The sequence below is a fragment of the Rattus norvegicus genome, chromosome 19, assembly GCF_021556685.1.
Source record: "Rattus norvegicus strain SHRSP/BbbUtx chromosome 19, alternate assembly SHRSP_T2T, whole genome shotgun sequence".
Lineage (NCBI taxonomy): Eukaryota > Metazoa > Chordata > Mammalia > Rodentia > Muridae > Rattus > Rattus norvegicus.
This window is the reverse complement of record NC_141552.1, coordinates 69,962,228-69,978,478: the sequence shown is the minus strand read 5'-3', so window position 1 is coordinate 69,978,478 and position 16,251 is coordinate 69,962,228. Positions and strand designations below refer to the sequence as shown.

General features: G+C 46.4%; 1 protein-coding gene across 1 annotated transcript in view; it reads right to left on the bottom strand.

Moving 5' to 3' along the window:
• Positions 1-16,251, bottom strand: part of LOC147999624 (uncharacterized) — a 113,255-nt gene that overhangs the window by 25,665 nt on the left and 71,339 nt on the right. The gene's annotated exons all lie outside the window — the stretch shown is intronic.

The window sequence follows — 16,251 nt, the reverse complement described above, 5'->3', positions numbered from 1 at the left end:
GTGAAACCAGGGATCCTCTGACAGCAAGAAGAGCAATCTGGTGGATGATCCTGTCCTCTGCAGAACATGCCTTCTGTGAGCCCATGCCCCTCCCACCGCTGGCTAGATTTGTGCATCTGAGCCAAATATACGGGGCTGGTTTGTTTATAGCATCTCCATACTCTTAGCTGCAAGGTCAAGTTCATGCAATCGGGTCCTGACCGGTGCCAGGGTAGTAGGACAGACAAACAGAGTTCTTTGCTATTGTGCAGAAGCCTGGACATAACAGAGAGACACTCCTCTCAATAAGCGAGCTGACACAGATCAAAGGGCCAAGGGGGCACCTGGCCTTCAACAGAGTGGCAACCTTTTCCTAGTCCTGAAAGCAGCATCCAAGGGAGAATCCTGGGTGCTAAGTCTGCTCTACCCTCTGCCAACTGTCAGCCCGGTACTCTCTCTTCTTTTGCACAGGGGTGCTGGTAACAGTGCTCTTGGAACCATCAAGAGGATTAAGTGACTTTTAATGGAAAGCCTAGATCAATCACCGAGGCCATGGTACATGGGGTTGTTATCCCCTACATTACTGTGATCATGTCTCTGCTGCACAGAACATGCGTCGCACGGTCATTCATTCTCGAGAATAAGTAGTGGGTTAAACGGGAGCCTATATCGGGGCTTGGTTGAGACTCAGACCTTCCCATTATATCTGTCTCCAAAGAGGCCCCAGGCCTCATCATCAGAGCCTTGGGAATGCACGAAAGCTTTTGGTAAAGGAAGTTGAGTTGCCAAAAAACCAAGCCTGCCAATTAGGGTACAATCCCAGGGTCATTGAAAGTAGAAGAGGGAGGGTCTGGGATAGCTCATAGGTAAAAGCCTTGTCACATGCCTGTCACCTCAGTATGGAGAAGTCAAGATGAGCAGATCCTTGGTGAGAGAACATGAATGCAAAGAGGACCCCTCAGGACTGCCCGGGACTCCCAGCCCTCTATCACCGGCTAGTTCTATCGATGTTTTGGAAAGCTCTCTCTCCACGGGGAAGAGCTGAGCTATGGGACCTCGCTGTTTCTTTGTCCTCTGGGACCCCCATCTTCAGAAGCTGCATACACAAGAGAGTCATGAGGTCTGCCCCAGGAAGCCCAATCCCAGACCCCACGCCTTTACCAGTCAAGACCTTCTAACATCCGGCTTGTTCTCAAAGGTGCTTTCTTTCAGTTCAGTTCAGTTCATCACTCCCCTCCCTCCTCCCAGTGTGTTCTTCAGCCTTTCATGATAGAGAACGAGAGGATAAGGACTGCTCCCCACAGTAAATGCCTTGGCTGAGGTGTGAAGGAACCAGGCAGCTGGCTCTGCCCTACCTCACTGCTCGGCAACAGAGCCACGAGGCTCAGTCCCCATCACCCACAACTTTCCCCACTCCTCCCACCCTCACCAACCTCAGCTCTGCTCTTGTCATTTCTTTATTTCTCTTTCTGTCTCATTTGTTTAATTCCTGAGACAGGACCTCATGTAGGTTACCGCGTGATGGAAGACAACCTTGATCTTTTGATCCTTCCTGTGTTTGGAATACAGGTGTGCACTGCCACAGCAGTGTATGTGGTGCTAGGAACTGAACCCTGGACCCAGGGCTTCATGCATCCTAGGAAGCCACTCTACCAACTGTATCCAATGTTTTCTTTCTTTTTAAAGCTCTCTCTCTCTCTCACACACACACACGCACACACACACATGCACACACACATACAAAACGATGTACACACACAAACAAGCACACACTCATGTACACATATAAATATACACCACACATGCACATGCATACATGCACACATGCATGTACACACATACACACATACACACACTCAAATACACAACCACACACGCACACACACACATATATATACACAAACATACATACACATGTGCAAATGAATACATACATATATATGCCCACACATGAACAAGTACACATGGACATGTACACACATGAACATATACACACATATACAAATATACACCACACATGCACACATACACGTACATGAATATACACACATGCACACATACACTCAAATATACAACCTTCACATACACAAACACACACACACATATATATACATACACATACATACACATATGCACACGCATATACACATACACTCAAACACACACATATATACACACACATGCACACACATACACATACATATACACATATACACATATATACGCACATACATACATGCATACATGCACACACATATATACACATGCATACATACATATGTACACACATATGCTCAAACATGCACATACACATATTTATGCACACATATGCACACATGCATATAGACACACACACACATCTGCTATTTTTATAAGTTTTATCACCCTGGATATTTTATAGTGGACCTGCTAAGGTAGGATGAGAGCAGGAAGAATGGGCATGGAGGTTGGTGTGGGAGAGACATTTTGGGGCCATCAACGTATTGAGGCCACATTCAAGAAGGCCATGCTTGTTGAGGGGAGGGGTGCCCGCCAGGAACCCTTTGGACATCTGACATAGTCTTTTTGCTTCAGGCCAAAAGTACCCACACTTACTGCTCCTTAGAGGAGTGTGGGCAAAATGCAGACCACTCATCAAGGTGGTTTGCCTGTTGTCCCAGGCATTAAAGCCAGTTAGGCCCTTATTATTTCTTCCACACTCAGCTATGCAGCTCTGGAGGGGCCAACTGCTTAGAGCCAGTGTTTGCTTTGAGTGCTGAGAGTGAAGGGTGAGTTAACTGTGCCTAAGCTAGTAAAACACGCGTGCGCGCACACACACACACACACACACACACACACACACACAGAACTCGAAAGAGGGAGAAAAACAGTGTAAACAATATGGAGATTGAGTTTCAAAGCCCTTATTTTTGAGAAGTTTAATGATATTTCCACTAACGCCAAACTGTCAAAACACAGGCGGGTGATCTGCCTGCTTTGAAAAGACATTAGCTCCTTATGTAAAAGCCAGTAAGTGAAACTCAAGAGGGCCCAAGCAGCCAGGGAGGCTGGCCTCTCTGAAGAGCTCCTGCGCCACCCCCATCACCCCCGAGTGACTCTTTAGATCTTGGGCTGTGAAGTGGGAAATTGGATGCAGAACAAAGAGAAGGCAGAAAACTGTGTGAATAGAGAAGGGTTAAAAATCTCAGGCTGGGCTGTGGCCAGGGGCATTGTGGGTGATGACTGGTGTCAGAGCAAGAGATGGTCTGACCCATCATCTAAATAGGACTGTCAGAGGGGACTGGGGGCTGTGTGCTGGCTCCCTTCCTGAGAAGTACCTGGTGCTGTCTCTTCCTCCTGGGAAATGTGGGGTGTCTCTCTTCCTCCTGAGGGGTACAGGGTGCCTTGTTTCTTCTGAGAGGTTCACTCAGCGTATATCTGGACTGCCCTGGGACTTGCCTCCCTTTGAGATGTGTCCTGGCTTCCAGCTCTTCTTCTGAACTAAATTTCATCTACATCGAGATAGAGATAGAGATAGATAGATAGATAGATAGATAGATAGATAGATAGAACCTGACTTGTTGATTTCACTCCCCACCCCCCCCACCCCCCGCCATTCTCAAATCTGCCTTTCCTTCAGATCTCTAAAAAAAATGTCTAGTTGCTAGCCCGGTGATTCTAACTGCACTCCTCTGAGGTCTGGAGATGTTTTAGATTCCAAAGCCATGTTCTTGTAGAGTGATGCCTACACTCAGAGGAAAAGGATCTGTGTGTACCACATACCATGTCTGGGGTCGGAGAGAGCAGTCCCGGTTTGGATATTCAGAACCCACAAAAAAGCTGGATTAGGCAACTCATCCCTCTGTAATCCCAGCACCTCTACAGGGAGATGGGGTCAGGAGAGGCTCCAAAATCCTGTCGGCCACCTGGGTGTCATACGCAGTGGTGACCAAGAGAAATCCCCCCTCCAACAAGGTAGGACACCAGAGGCTATCCTCTAACCTCCACGTGCGCACTATGGCACAAACATGTCTGCACGCATGACGTGCACCCTTGTGCATACACATGGCAAAATGAAAGATTCTCAGCTGTATCTGAACTTCAAAGAAACAAGTCTTTTTTTTTTTTTTCCTTCTCCTCAGTTCAGACAGATGCTGAGTTCTCACAGTTTGAAAGCAGGACCCTTGCAACGTGAGGATCTGCCCCAAGCCAACTGCATCTCAAACTGGGCATCCTGGGTTTTTGTTCTTGAAATATGGAAGGCTCCCTGGGGTTTCTATACTCACAGCATGTGTGTGAGCAGATTCTAAGGAGACTCAAGCCCAGTGGGGAATTCTTCTCACCCTGGTTAGATGAACCCACCAGGGCCTGTGTTCTGTCTTTGCTCCTGCCTCGTGTCTTGGTGCACTATTGGATTAGCTGCTTTTCTGACAAAAGCAACTCATGGGAGAAAGGATTTGCCTTGGCTCAGAGTCTGAGAATGTGCAGAAGGTGTGGAGGGTTCATCTTAGCACTGGGTCCATGGCTATAGAGTGTATGGCTGGTTCTTCACATCTCAACAGGCCAAGAAATAGGGAGAGTGGAAGGCTATGTGCTAAGCTGGCTTTCTCTTCTTCCCTTTACTCATTCCTAGACCCTAGACATGGGATGGCGCTGCCCAAACTCAGGGCAGGTCTTCCTCATCTAGCACAATCTGAAGGTTCACTGCACAAGTCTTCTAGGTGTTTCCTGGTTTGTTAGAGTTGACAGTCAAGGTCAGCCATGACATCTGTTCACTCCCCACTCACAGTATGAATGACGACTAGTTCTGGTTTACTGGGGAACTGGAAGCCCACACCATAGCCCACATCAGACTCAAATATGTATCACCACACACCTGAGCCTAGTGCTTCACTATTTGCTGATGCTGACTGAAAGACCACTGTGGCACTGCATGGGGTGTTGGGTGTGGCAGCGAAGGGACATGGTGGCCAAGAGAATGAGATCCAGAAAGCTCTCATCTCTGAGTCAGGTTCCTGATGGCCTCGAAACCTGCTCACCATCACTTCTCCTCAGGTTCCTAGGGAATTCTGGCTAACCGCTGACACTCTGTCTCAGCAAGCCCTCTCTTAGATTTTAGTAAAGCTACAATGAGGCACCAAGGCCCACTCTGGGGTCTGGGAGCTGATGCTTCTGTGTGGAGAAGCCACTACCTCTGCTGAGAATTTTGCCCAAGGCCTGAGGTCAGTTAGGAGCATCAGCAGGACAGGGTTACCCACAAGGTTGTTGGCTCATTGTTGGCAAATAATAAAATCCCTCCTTCCACAGTGTTCACAGCACCCAGAGAAGGTTCTTTAAAGGCAACGTTCAGTGCCCCCCACCCCACAGCCAGGACAGAGGTGTATAAGCCTGTTTATGCTCCTCGTGTGGTACAATAGAGAATCCAGCCATATAGAGAAACCATTTCCTGGACCTAGGTGAAGGAACAGAGGGAAGCATGGTGACCAGTGGTCATGGTGACTGAGGGACATGGGAGATTCCCTTCCGTGTGTGGTACACTAAACCAGCTATGCCACTCTTACGCACTCACCAAAGGCCACTGCACTTACCACAGAGACATTTGTTTATGGTGACTCTATTCACAACACCCAAGAAATGGAGTCAGCCTAGATGCCCATCCACTGGGGACTGGAAAATGAAAATGTAGTTAATGGCTACAATTCCACTTCTCGATTATTAACAGTAACTCCTTAGTATGCAGTTTAGATTGCTAGTGGAAACAATGTGAGAAACATTGTTTCATTTTTTGTTTTTCTATCGGAGATGGCTAGCCTGCCAGGGGGCAGCATTTTATAAACCTCCCTGATCTTGGAAATTTTCTGTGTGTTTGTTTGTTTTCCCAAACACTGCATGCCTGACACCTAAGATTTGGCTTTCTATCATACCCTACCACTTCATGCAGATTAGGAATTAACAAAACACATCAGAGTGTGAGGTCCAGCTCCCACCAGTGGGCTGAGGCACAGCCACCACCCTGTGATCAGATCAAAAACAAGTGACCTTGCTGCAGTGGTATGCTTGCTAGCCTTCTGGGTCTTTGCATACTGTTTTGCAAAAGTAAATTATCTTGCTAAGTTGAAAAAAAATACACAATGGAATTTTATTCAAACACAAAGAACAGTGAAATTATTTGCAGGGACTTGGGTAGATCCGGAAAGTATTATATTTGGCTAGGGGACCCAGACTCATGTTGGCCTTTCACACGCGGATCCTGTTAATGTCTGTCTGTGTGTAAATAGGGGGGCGGGGAAGTAGTTATTAACTTTGAAATTAGGTGAAGGAACACAATGGGGGAAGAAGAAGAAGGGGATGTGTCATCATGAAAGCAGAAAGGAGGGCGCTGGGAGTTGGGGGCCACAGAGTGGGAAGGGTATAGGGGAGGGAAAGAGAAACAATAGTAATTTTGTTTGATAAAATTCCATAAAGAGATAATTCTCTGTGTAAAACATGGGTAAAGTGGTGGTGGTGGTGGTGGTGCGTGCCTGTAATCTCAGCATACAAGAATCTGGGACAAAAGATTATGAGTTTGAGTTTAGCCTAGGCTGCACAGTGAGGCTTTATCAGAGAACCATGTATGAATTTAACTCAGTGCTAGAACATTTTGCTACCCAGCCTGGGCAACACAGCGACTCTGTTTTAGAGACTCAGGTACTATAAATGCAGCTCAGTGACAGAGCATTTTACTACCAGGGAAAGACCCTGAGTTCCATCACTAGCATGAAAAAAACAAAAACAAAACAAAACAAAAAACAAACAAAGCCAGATCTCAACTCAATTTCCTGTTGTTTCAAAAGACAATGAGGAGACTTGCTTTCTGCAGCTCCAAACGCCTTTGTTTGAATGATAGATATATATTATACGTTACCCTTGAACAGCTAAGGTGAAGGGCTACTTGAAAATTTTCAAGTCCCTGGATGAAGCACTAGCAGAAAACCACCCAGGCCCTGGGACGTGGCCGAGAACCACCCCCTCACTGCTGTGGTTTCTTTCCAAGAAGCTCAAAATGTGGCTGAATTAGGACTGTTTGCTTCCGTTCTAGCAGCATCCTGATGCCAGGTTTACACTAAAGTTCTGGCCTGCAGAACAAAGACATTTCAAACCCAAATTAACCATGCCTCAGTTTGGAAACCCTGTCTGTATCTGCCTCTGCCTCCCTAGCCGCTTTCTACTCCCACCCCCAACCTCAATATCCTTCTCAGACATTCCATTTATCCCAACTCTCTCTCTCTCTCTCTCTCTCTCTCTCTCTCTCTCTCTCTCTCTGTCGTGTGTGTGAGTGTGTGTGTGTGAGTGTGTGTGTGTGTGTGTGTGTGCACACGGGCATATGTGTCAGGTTGCCTGTGTTTGTGTACATGTGTGCATATAGGTCAGAGGTTGACATCCAGGGTGAACTTCTCTATTTTTTTAGACACTTTCTCTCACTGTAACTGGAGCTCTCTGCTTCTGCTACACTGTCTGGCCACTGAGCCTCACTGAATACCTCCCAATGCCATGGCTTACAGACAGGTGCCTTCCTATCTGGCTTTTACATGGGTTCTGGGAACCCAAACTCGTGTCATCATGTTTGTGCAGCATGTACTTTCTCAACGGAGCCATCTCTCCAGTTATTTGCTCATGCTGTCATCAAATCCCTGAGGAAAGCAACTTAGAGAAGGAAGGCTTCGTCTTGGCTCACAGTGTGAGGGAAGGTCTGGCAGCAGGAGCTTGAGGCAGCTGGTCACAGGCACCTACAATCAGGAAGTGGAGAGAGAAGGAAGCAGGAGCTCACTTCCTCGTTTTCTACTCTGCCACAGCACATGTAGACTGGGTATCTCAGTCCATCTGTGCTGCTATAAAAAATATCCCCCAAGTGGGCAACTTATATTTCAGATTGCTCTGGAGTCCAGTCACTACACAGAGCAGTTGCCCATCTCTGTAGTGTTGGCTGTGAAGACAGAGTGCTATTGTTATAGGGTGGCTGGCAAGTGCCAGTCTTGGATAGCAAGGGTATAATAAGATCAATCAGGGGAGACTTTCTTATGTTCCCAAGCATCAAAAAGAACAACATACTTTTAGACAAAGCTTGATGCTGGTGGCTAATCTGCCATGCTTACTTTCCTCTAGCTGAATGAGTCCACTCTGTGACACACAGAGAGAACCATGAGGCAGGGCTTCTCCTGGTGATCAAACATACCCATGCCTTCTGCCTGGAGCCATCAGTATTCTCTTTAGCATGTAACCCTCTCACCTATGCACTTAACTGCCCAGATGGCTATCCCACCATTTAGACCCTCCATCCTATTCCCATATTCCCAGAATTGGAAATTCTTCAGTTCCTCCTACAGCCATCCCTGCCATCCCTTAGAAGACTTGTAGGAACCTTAACCAGTGGATGGAAGTTCAACATGGACCGTGCTATCAAGAATCAGTACATTCCCTGGGAGACTGGGGGCTGTAGAGCGAGTGAAGATGGAGTAGAGTGGCAGGTTGCAGCTTACATCAAGACCAAGGGTGGGCATGGGCAACAGAGGAGAAAGAGGTAGGCATTGCCTTGAGGACAATCTGTGTTTCAGGCCATCTTCCTATTGTTCTCATCTGTGTTAGGCATTGTGCATCACTGAGACAGAAAAGGCAACAGAAACATTGTAGCAGAGAAAGGGTTTATGTGTTAGGCATTATGTCACTGTGCCAGACTACCCAATAGAAACATTGTAGCAAGGGAACAGCTTACTAGGCTCAGGGTTTCATGGGTTTCTGCCATTGCAGGAAAGATACTGAGAAGCATCTGCATCCAGGCTGCAAGAGTGAGGGGTGGAGCTGTTCACATCATGGTGGACCAGGAGGCAGAGTGGCTAGAATCTTCAAAGACTTGTTCCTGGTGACCTGTTTCCACCAGCCAGGCTTCAACTCTTAAAAGCCCACAGCATTGAAAACACCACTGTGGTATTTCAGATTCAAACCATAGAACTCTGGAGACACTCCCTGCCACCTGGCCAGCATTCCCAAATAGTATTTCAAGGCACAGTGCTAACAGCAGAACCCTCAGCTTAGGCTCTGTGCATCCCAACCATCAAGACTTCCTGCTTACAGCTGACATCTGAAGTTGGTGCTCCTAGATTGTCTGTCCTTGACTTCCTTTCTGGTGTGTTTCTAGCCTTCTACTCTTTCATGAGTGAACTTCTCCATGCTGGCCAGATTCCTCACTTCTGTCTTTCCTTGAAGTTGGAGTACGTGGTTTTCACTATCTCCTTTATTATATTTATTTATTTATTTATTTATTTATTTATTTATTTATTTATTTATTTATTTAATGCATGTGAGTACACTGTAGCTGTCTTCAGACACACTGGAAGAGGGCATCGGATCCCATTACAGATGGTTGTGAGCCACCATGTGGTTGCTGGGATTTGAACTCAGGACCTCTGGAAGAGCAGTCAGAGCTCTTAACCACTGAGCCATCTCTCCAGCCCTCATTATCTCCTTTAGAAGACATTGCAAAATCCTGTGTGCACAGGTATATGCAACACTGTTCCTGGGGAGGTGTGAGCATGACCTACTCATTTGTGATTGTTTGCATATGCTTGGGCCAGGGAGTGGCACTATTAAAAGGTGTGGCCTTGTTGGAGGAAGTGTGTCAATGTGGGGGTGGGCTTGGAGACCTTCCTTCTAGCTGCCTGAGGATGCTCAGCTTGTTCCTGGCTTCCTTTGGGTGAAGATGTAGAGCTCTCAACTCCTCCTGCACCATGCGTGCCTGGATGCTGCCATGCTCCCACCTTGATAATGGTCTGAACCTCTGAACCTATAAGCCAGCCTCAATTAACTTTTGTCCTTTATAAAACTTGCATTGGTCATGGTGTCTGTTCACAGCAATAAAACCCTAACTGAGACATCATCCCAAGGTGAATAAATGTCTACTTTTTCTCTCTCTCCACCACACTGATGCCCCTAAATACCTCATTTAATTTCTTGAGGCACTGAGATAGCTTTGTGTACTTGGAGGAGCTGGCCAAGGGAGAATTAAATTGGAAAGATTTAATTTGAACCCGATAGGGCATTTTACAGCCTTCTCAGCATATATTGAGCTATTTACTGATGACTGTTCTGATGGAGTGATGACTTCCAGGAATACAGCTGATTCCTCCCTGCTGATCCATTGCCATGTAGAGACCCAGGCCTCAGGTAATAGCATCAGTGTGTCCTATGGTTCCAGCCCCAGATCCATGGAAATATGGAAGCGGGAAATGGAACGCACCATGTGTGGCATCTGCGTCTGGTCCGCGGGGCATCTGCATCTGCTTTACGGACTTTTGACAATTCTCAGAAGTGTTGAACTGAAAGGAAGATATTGCGTTTTCCTTGATGCCTGGTTAAGTTCTTCCTACCAGGAAAATTAGATGTGTAGAGAATAGACTTCCAGAGACAAGGAGAGACTTGGAGTCTCTTGGAGTGGCTGACTATGATATAGCCATGTGATATGATCCTTGGATGATTGGATGTAGGGTGATGGTGGTGATGGTGGTGATGGTGATGAGGATGATGGTAGTGGTATGTGTATGCGTCTGCCTCTATGTGTGTGTATTGATGTATATTAAACTATACATATACACATATTTAGGGTTCATACAGACCTCATTCTGCAACAATGAAGAAGTCAAAGGAAGGTTGATGGTTTGGACATTACAGAGGTTGCAAAGTTTGGGGGTTCTTTGTCCCACCTATTCACTGGCAGGGTTTCCGTCATAAAATGCCTTGCTTCAGAGACCTGAAGGTGGAACTTGCTAGTGATAGCAGCCAGAGTTACTGTTATCAGATGGCCCACTGACAGCCTTTCTCCTGCCCCAAGCCTGAGGAATGGTCAGAGAGCATGGAGGAGGTTTACTCAGAACTATGTGAACCATGTCAGGGGGACAGGGCAAGATGGATGCCCAAGAAGCAAACAGTATCTCAAACATGCATGGGCTCCAAGGCCAGCCTACAGGTGGACAGAGGTCACGGAGCATGGGCAATGCTGGGGACACAGTTGGGAAAGAGCAGGTCTCCTTTTGAGTTCCAGGATTCTGAACCTTTCCCTTTGGGCAAAGCAATGGGTTGGCTTCAGCCCCAGGGAGCTACAAATCTGCCCAAATGTTGGTTTGGCTGTCAGGCTGGAAAATTCTGAGGGTTAAAAATCAAATAAGAATAATAACATTGAGAGTCTCGGGTATAGTTTTTATTTAAATTATGCTCCCAGATGTCTATGAAGTCAATCCAAAACATAATTAATATATACATTTTTTTTCTCCACAGAGGACAAGTTTTGATGGAAGACTACTCAGGCATAATGCAACAAGCATATATTTGCCACTCAGAAACAACAGAAAGATGAAAGATTTTCCCATATGGGCAGTAAATGGCCAGAGTGGACACACGCTTCTCTGATAATGGGAACCCCAAGCTTGAGCATGCACACAGTGTCACCTGAGCATGCACACAGTGTCACCTGAGCATGCACACAGTGTCACCCGAGCATGCACACAGTGTCACCCGAGCATGCACACAGTGTCACCCGAGCATGCACACATTGTCACCTAAGCATGCACACAGTGTCACCTGAGCATGCACACAGTGTCACCTGAGCATGCACACAGTGTCACCTGAGTATGCACACAGTGTCACCTGAGCATGCACACAGTGTCACCTGAGCATGCACAAAGTGTCACCTGAGCATGCACACAGTGTCACCTGAGCATGCACACAGTGTCACCTGAGCATGCACACAGTGTCACCCGAGCATGCACACAGTGTCACCCGAGCATGCACACATTGTCACCTAAGCATGCACACAGTGTCACCTGAGCATGCACACAGTGTCACCTGAGCATGCACACATTGTCACCTAAGCATGCACACAGTGTCACCTGAGCATGCACACAGTGTCACCTGAGCACGCACAGAGTGTCACCTGAGCATACACACAGTGTCACCTGAGCATACACACAGTGTCACCTGATCATGCACACACTGTCACCTGATCATGTACACAGTGTCACTTGAGCATGCACACGCTGTCACCTGAGCTTGCATGTACTATTACCTGAGCATGCACACACATGTACATATGCAACAGGGGCACACACATACAACATGCACGCATACCTGCACATGCACACACACAATCACCTATGAAAAGAACTTACAAACACACTTTGTATTGCAATATATTTTTGCATATAAGAATATTAGACCCAGGAAAATGAAGTAAAGTCTCTCAGGTTACAAATTAAACCGGAGATTTGAATATTCGGCCTAGATCCAAAAATCTTTTCATTGATTAACTGGGGAATGAGAGGCGGTTGTGATGGTCAGCTTTTGTCAACTTGACACTAGTGGGGCATCTAGGAAGAAGAGTGTCACGAGAACATGTCTCCTTTATGTTGGCCTAGAGGCAAGTCTATTGGACAAAAATTAATAACTGATGCTGGAGGGTCCACTGCGGGTGATGCTACCCCCGGGCAGATGGATCTAGGAGGTATTTAAAAAGTAGCTGAACATGAGTCAGGAGAGTAAGCCAGTAAGCAACGGTCCCATGGCCTCTGCTTCAGTTCTTGTGTCCAGACATCTGCCTTATAGTCTCTCAATGATCATGTGTCCTGGACCTGTAAACAAATGACCCTTCCCCCACACGTCACTTTCTGCCAAAGTGTTTTGTCTTAGTAATAGAAAGCAAACTAAGAGAGCGATGTTCTGTGGAGGAGGCATGTCTCATATACAGACAGAATACACAAACCATCAAAGTAGGTTAATTCATGCGACCATGCTCAGAATCTTAGCTGGCCTGTGCTGCCGCTGCATAAAAAGCAATTCACTGCTAACTTTTCAGGAGGCTGGAAATCCAAGGTCATGGCACCGAGAGTTCAGTGTCACAAGGGCAACCTTATGGTTGTGTCTTTGTGGGCATTATGGGAAGGGCAAAGTTACCCCCTGGGGCTTGTTTCACGAGGACACTAACTGTATTCATGCAAACCATACTCTCACGAACTGACCACCTCCCATGGACTCCACCCTCTCATCTTTGGGATGAAGATTTGGGGGTGGGGGAGATGGTATTCAGTGCAAACCAAACGAGGACAATGGACTAGTTGGAATAACTTGGAAGAGGTATGGGATCCCCACAACTGAACACTGAGGGATGGAGTCCTGTGGGAGAGATAGGGTGTGTGTGTGTGTGTCTGTCTGCCTGTCTGTCTGTCTGCATATCTGTCTGTGTGTGTGACTGTGTGTGTCTGTATATGTGTGTATGTATGACTATGTGTGTATTTCTGTGTGCTTCTAAGTGTGTCTGTTTGTCTATGTGTGTCTGTGTGGGTCTATATGTGTGTATGTGTGTGTTTGTGTCTGTGTGTGACTATTTGTGTATGTGTGTCTGTGTGTCTGTCTATGTGTGTCTGTGTATATGCGTGTGTTTGTGTGTGTGTATGCGTATCTATATGTGGGTGTCTAGGTGCCTCCATGTGTCTCTGTGTGTGTCTGAATGTGTGCATCTCTATGTATGTGTATGTATGTATATCTCTGTGTGTGCCTGTATGTGTGTACGTGTTTGTGTGTCTGTGTGTGTACACCCAGTTAGAATAGTAAACACAACTGTTAATTAATAATAACACAGTCAGGTCTGAATGAGTTTTCCCCAAGTGAACGATGCAGTTTGATAAGCCAGCTGTGACCAAGGTGATTAAGATGATTAAACCCTGCAGGACGCAGCTGAGAGCAGTGCCGGCTTTCTCCTCTCTGTGGTCTGAGGACCTGAGAACATCAAGGTCCAGAGAGTTAAGAGGGACATCCCACACTATCAGTACTCCATCTCCATTTTCTTTAAAAGCTCATGCGTGTGTAGGAAGAGGAGAGACAAAAAGATATTAGCAAGCGGTAAGGACAAGAAGGCTCCACACGGCATTTCTATAGCATTGTATCTTCGCTTTGTTTGTTTTTATATTTTCAAAAAGGTTTTTTAAAAATTTTGTGTGTATTGATGTCTTTGCCTTCGTGCATTGTTTGTGCATAACTCGAGTGCAGGGCCCAAAGCCAGAGGAAGGCATTGTAACTGGAGTTATTGGTGACTGTGAGTACCCATGTGGGTCCCAGGAATTGAACCAGGGTCCTAGGCAGGAGCACCAAGTGTTCTTGACCACTGAGCCAACTCTGCAGCCCCCATATTTCATATGTATCTCAGGCGTTCTTAAAAGACAGTGACTTGTATCTGTGCTTTCTAGCAGACTGCTTAGTTATGAAAGGGAAGTGCACACACACACACACACACACACACACACACACACACACACACACACAGTGGATGTCCAAGGCAGCCTGACATAACTCACAAACGAGTAATATTAATTATCAGTCAGCCTCAGAAACCACTGACCCAGCCTTGAGGCATTGAGCGGGCTAGAAGCTGCATCTGTGGAAGGTAGGGACTGAAAGTCAGGGGTGGAAGAGAGGAGGATGGAGAAACCCATCCCTTCTGGTCAGCAAAACTGATGCATTCCCTCCTCACATTCAGCACACACAGGTCCCTTAATGTCTGCTGCTTCCCTCCTTCTCTGCTTTCTGCTCCGGAATCCCACATCTATGATGATGATTCAGACTTTGAGCCTTGTGTCCACGTTAGGAGATACCCAGAGTCATGTCCTAATGTCATGGTGACCTTAGCTTTGCCCACCAGTCATGAAGGTTTGGCATGAATTTGAAATTTGCACACCAGATATAACTCCATGTGTCTTCAACTGATTTATTTTTTCCTCACTGTCCCCTGTATTTAGGGGATAAGGATGCTTTCGTGTGTGTGTGTGTGTGTGTGTGTGTGTGTGTGTGTGTGTGTGTGTGCACGCGTGCGTGCGTGCGTGCGTGTGTGTGTGTGTGTGTGTGTGTGTGTTGTTCACTAAAGGCAGGCTTGTATCCCACAGGCTGTCACTCGTCCTTCTAGTTCCTTTAGCAACAGGTCACACTTATTTGTACATGTCTGGGCTGATGGACTTGTCCATGGGGATATTATGTGTTCCCCACCTTCTAAGATCTTCAAATCTTGCAGCAGAAGTAGCTGCCAGTACCCAACAGAAGAGAGAGAAGACACATCCACAGATATGTAAAAGTAGCACAGGGTGAAGGAGCTGAAGAGCCTGAACCAAGGTGCTGCCTTTGTTTGAAGCACTCATAAGAAACATGAGGGGTGACACCCAAACTTACAATGTCAGGGCCCTGGGGAGTCAGAGAGTCTGACTAAGGCAAGAGCAGGAACTGGACAGAGAGGTCAGACATGACAGGAGAAGAGAGGAAGGTGAGTGCATGAAGCCACAGGAAAGGCTCAGAACTCTGGGAATGAGGAATAGCATACCTCAGAAAGACAGACCAAGCTCCACCTACAGAAGGCCTCCAACACCAGGCACAAGATACCACAAGCAAGTGCAGACACTGGCATGACATCTTTGATGCTGTGGTGAGAGCCAGCTTTGCAAGCGAGCCTCAAAGGTAGTGACGATTCCACCAGCATTGCAGGCGAGTATCTGAGATTAAGATCAGATGAGTAGTCACATTAAGTCACAGCACATGGGATGCCAGAGTTGGGAGCCAACCTGGACTGACTCAGCCCTGGACACACACCATGGACTTTGCACAAAATAGACGTAACTACAGAGGAAAGGGGTGAGTTCCTTGTTTACTTGTTCCTTGTTGTCCCTGAAAGTCACTATGGAAACAGAGTTTGGCTGTTTGCTTTTAGGTGATTGAAATGTGTGAAAATATCAATAATGCTATGTGATATTCTGATGATTATTCTTCTTAAGTTACTTCATATACTTTGTGTTACTATACCCTCAGTGTAACCCTGAGGCTTCAACAAGCCTACATCATCATCATCATCATCATCATCATCATCATCATCATCATCATCAATTACTTTATTGTCTTACTAAGACCACTGTTAATCTGGATCTGCCCCCCACCTGCCCCGCCGAGAGAGAAATTGAGACCAAAAGTGTTGAGTCTTCCCAAACCACTTGATCAGTCAGGACTCAAACCTATGTCTCTTTGATGTTTTTCAATCTCTTGCTAATGGAGAATGAGAAGAAAGGTAGACCAGATGGCTATGTCTAAAAAACTGTGTTATTTACTAGTGAGTTTCATTGTCAGATTATCCCCAATATATTGTCATCCTGGTGGGGGATGGAGAAGGGCATTTTAAATAAGTCAGGCTTAAAGCCTGGTTCAGGGGTTTGGACTGTGATTCTTAAGTTCCCTGCCAAT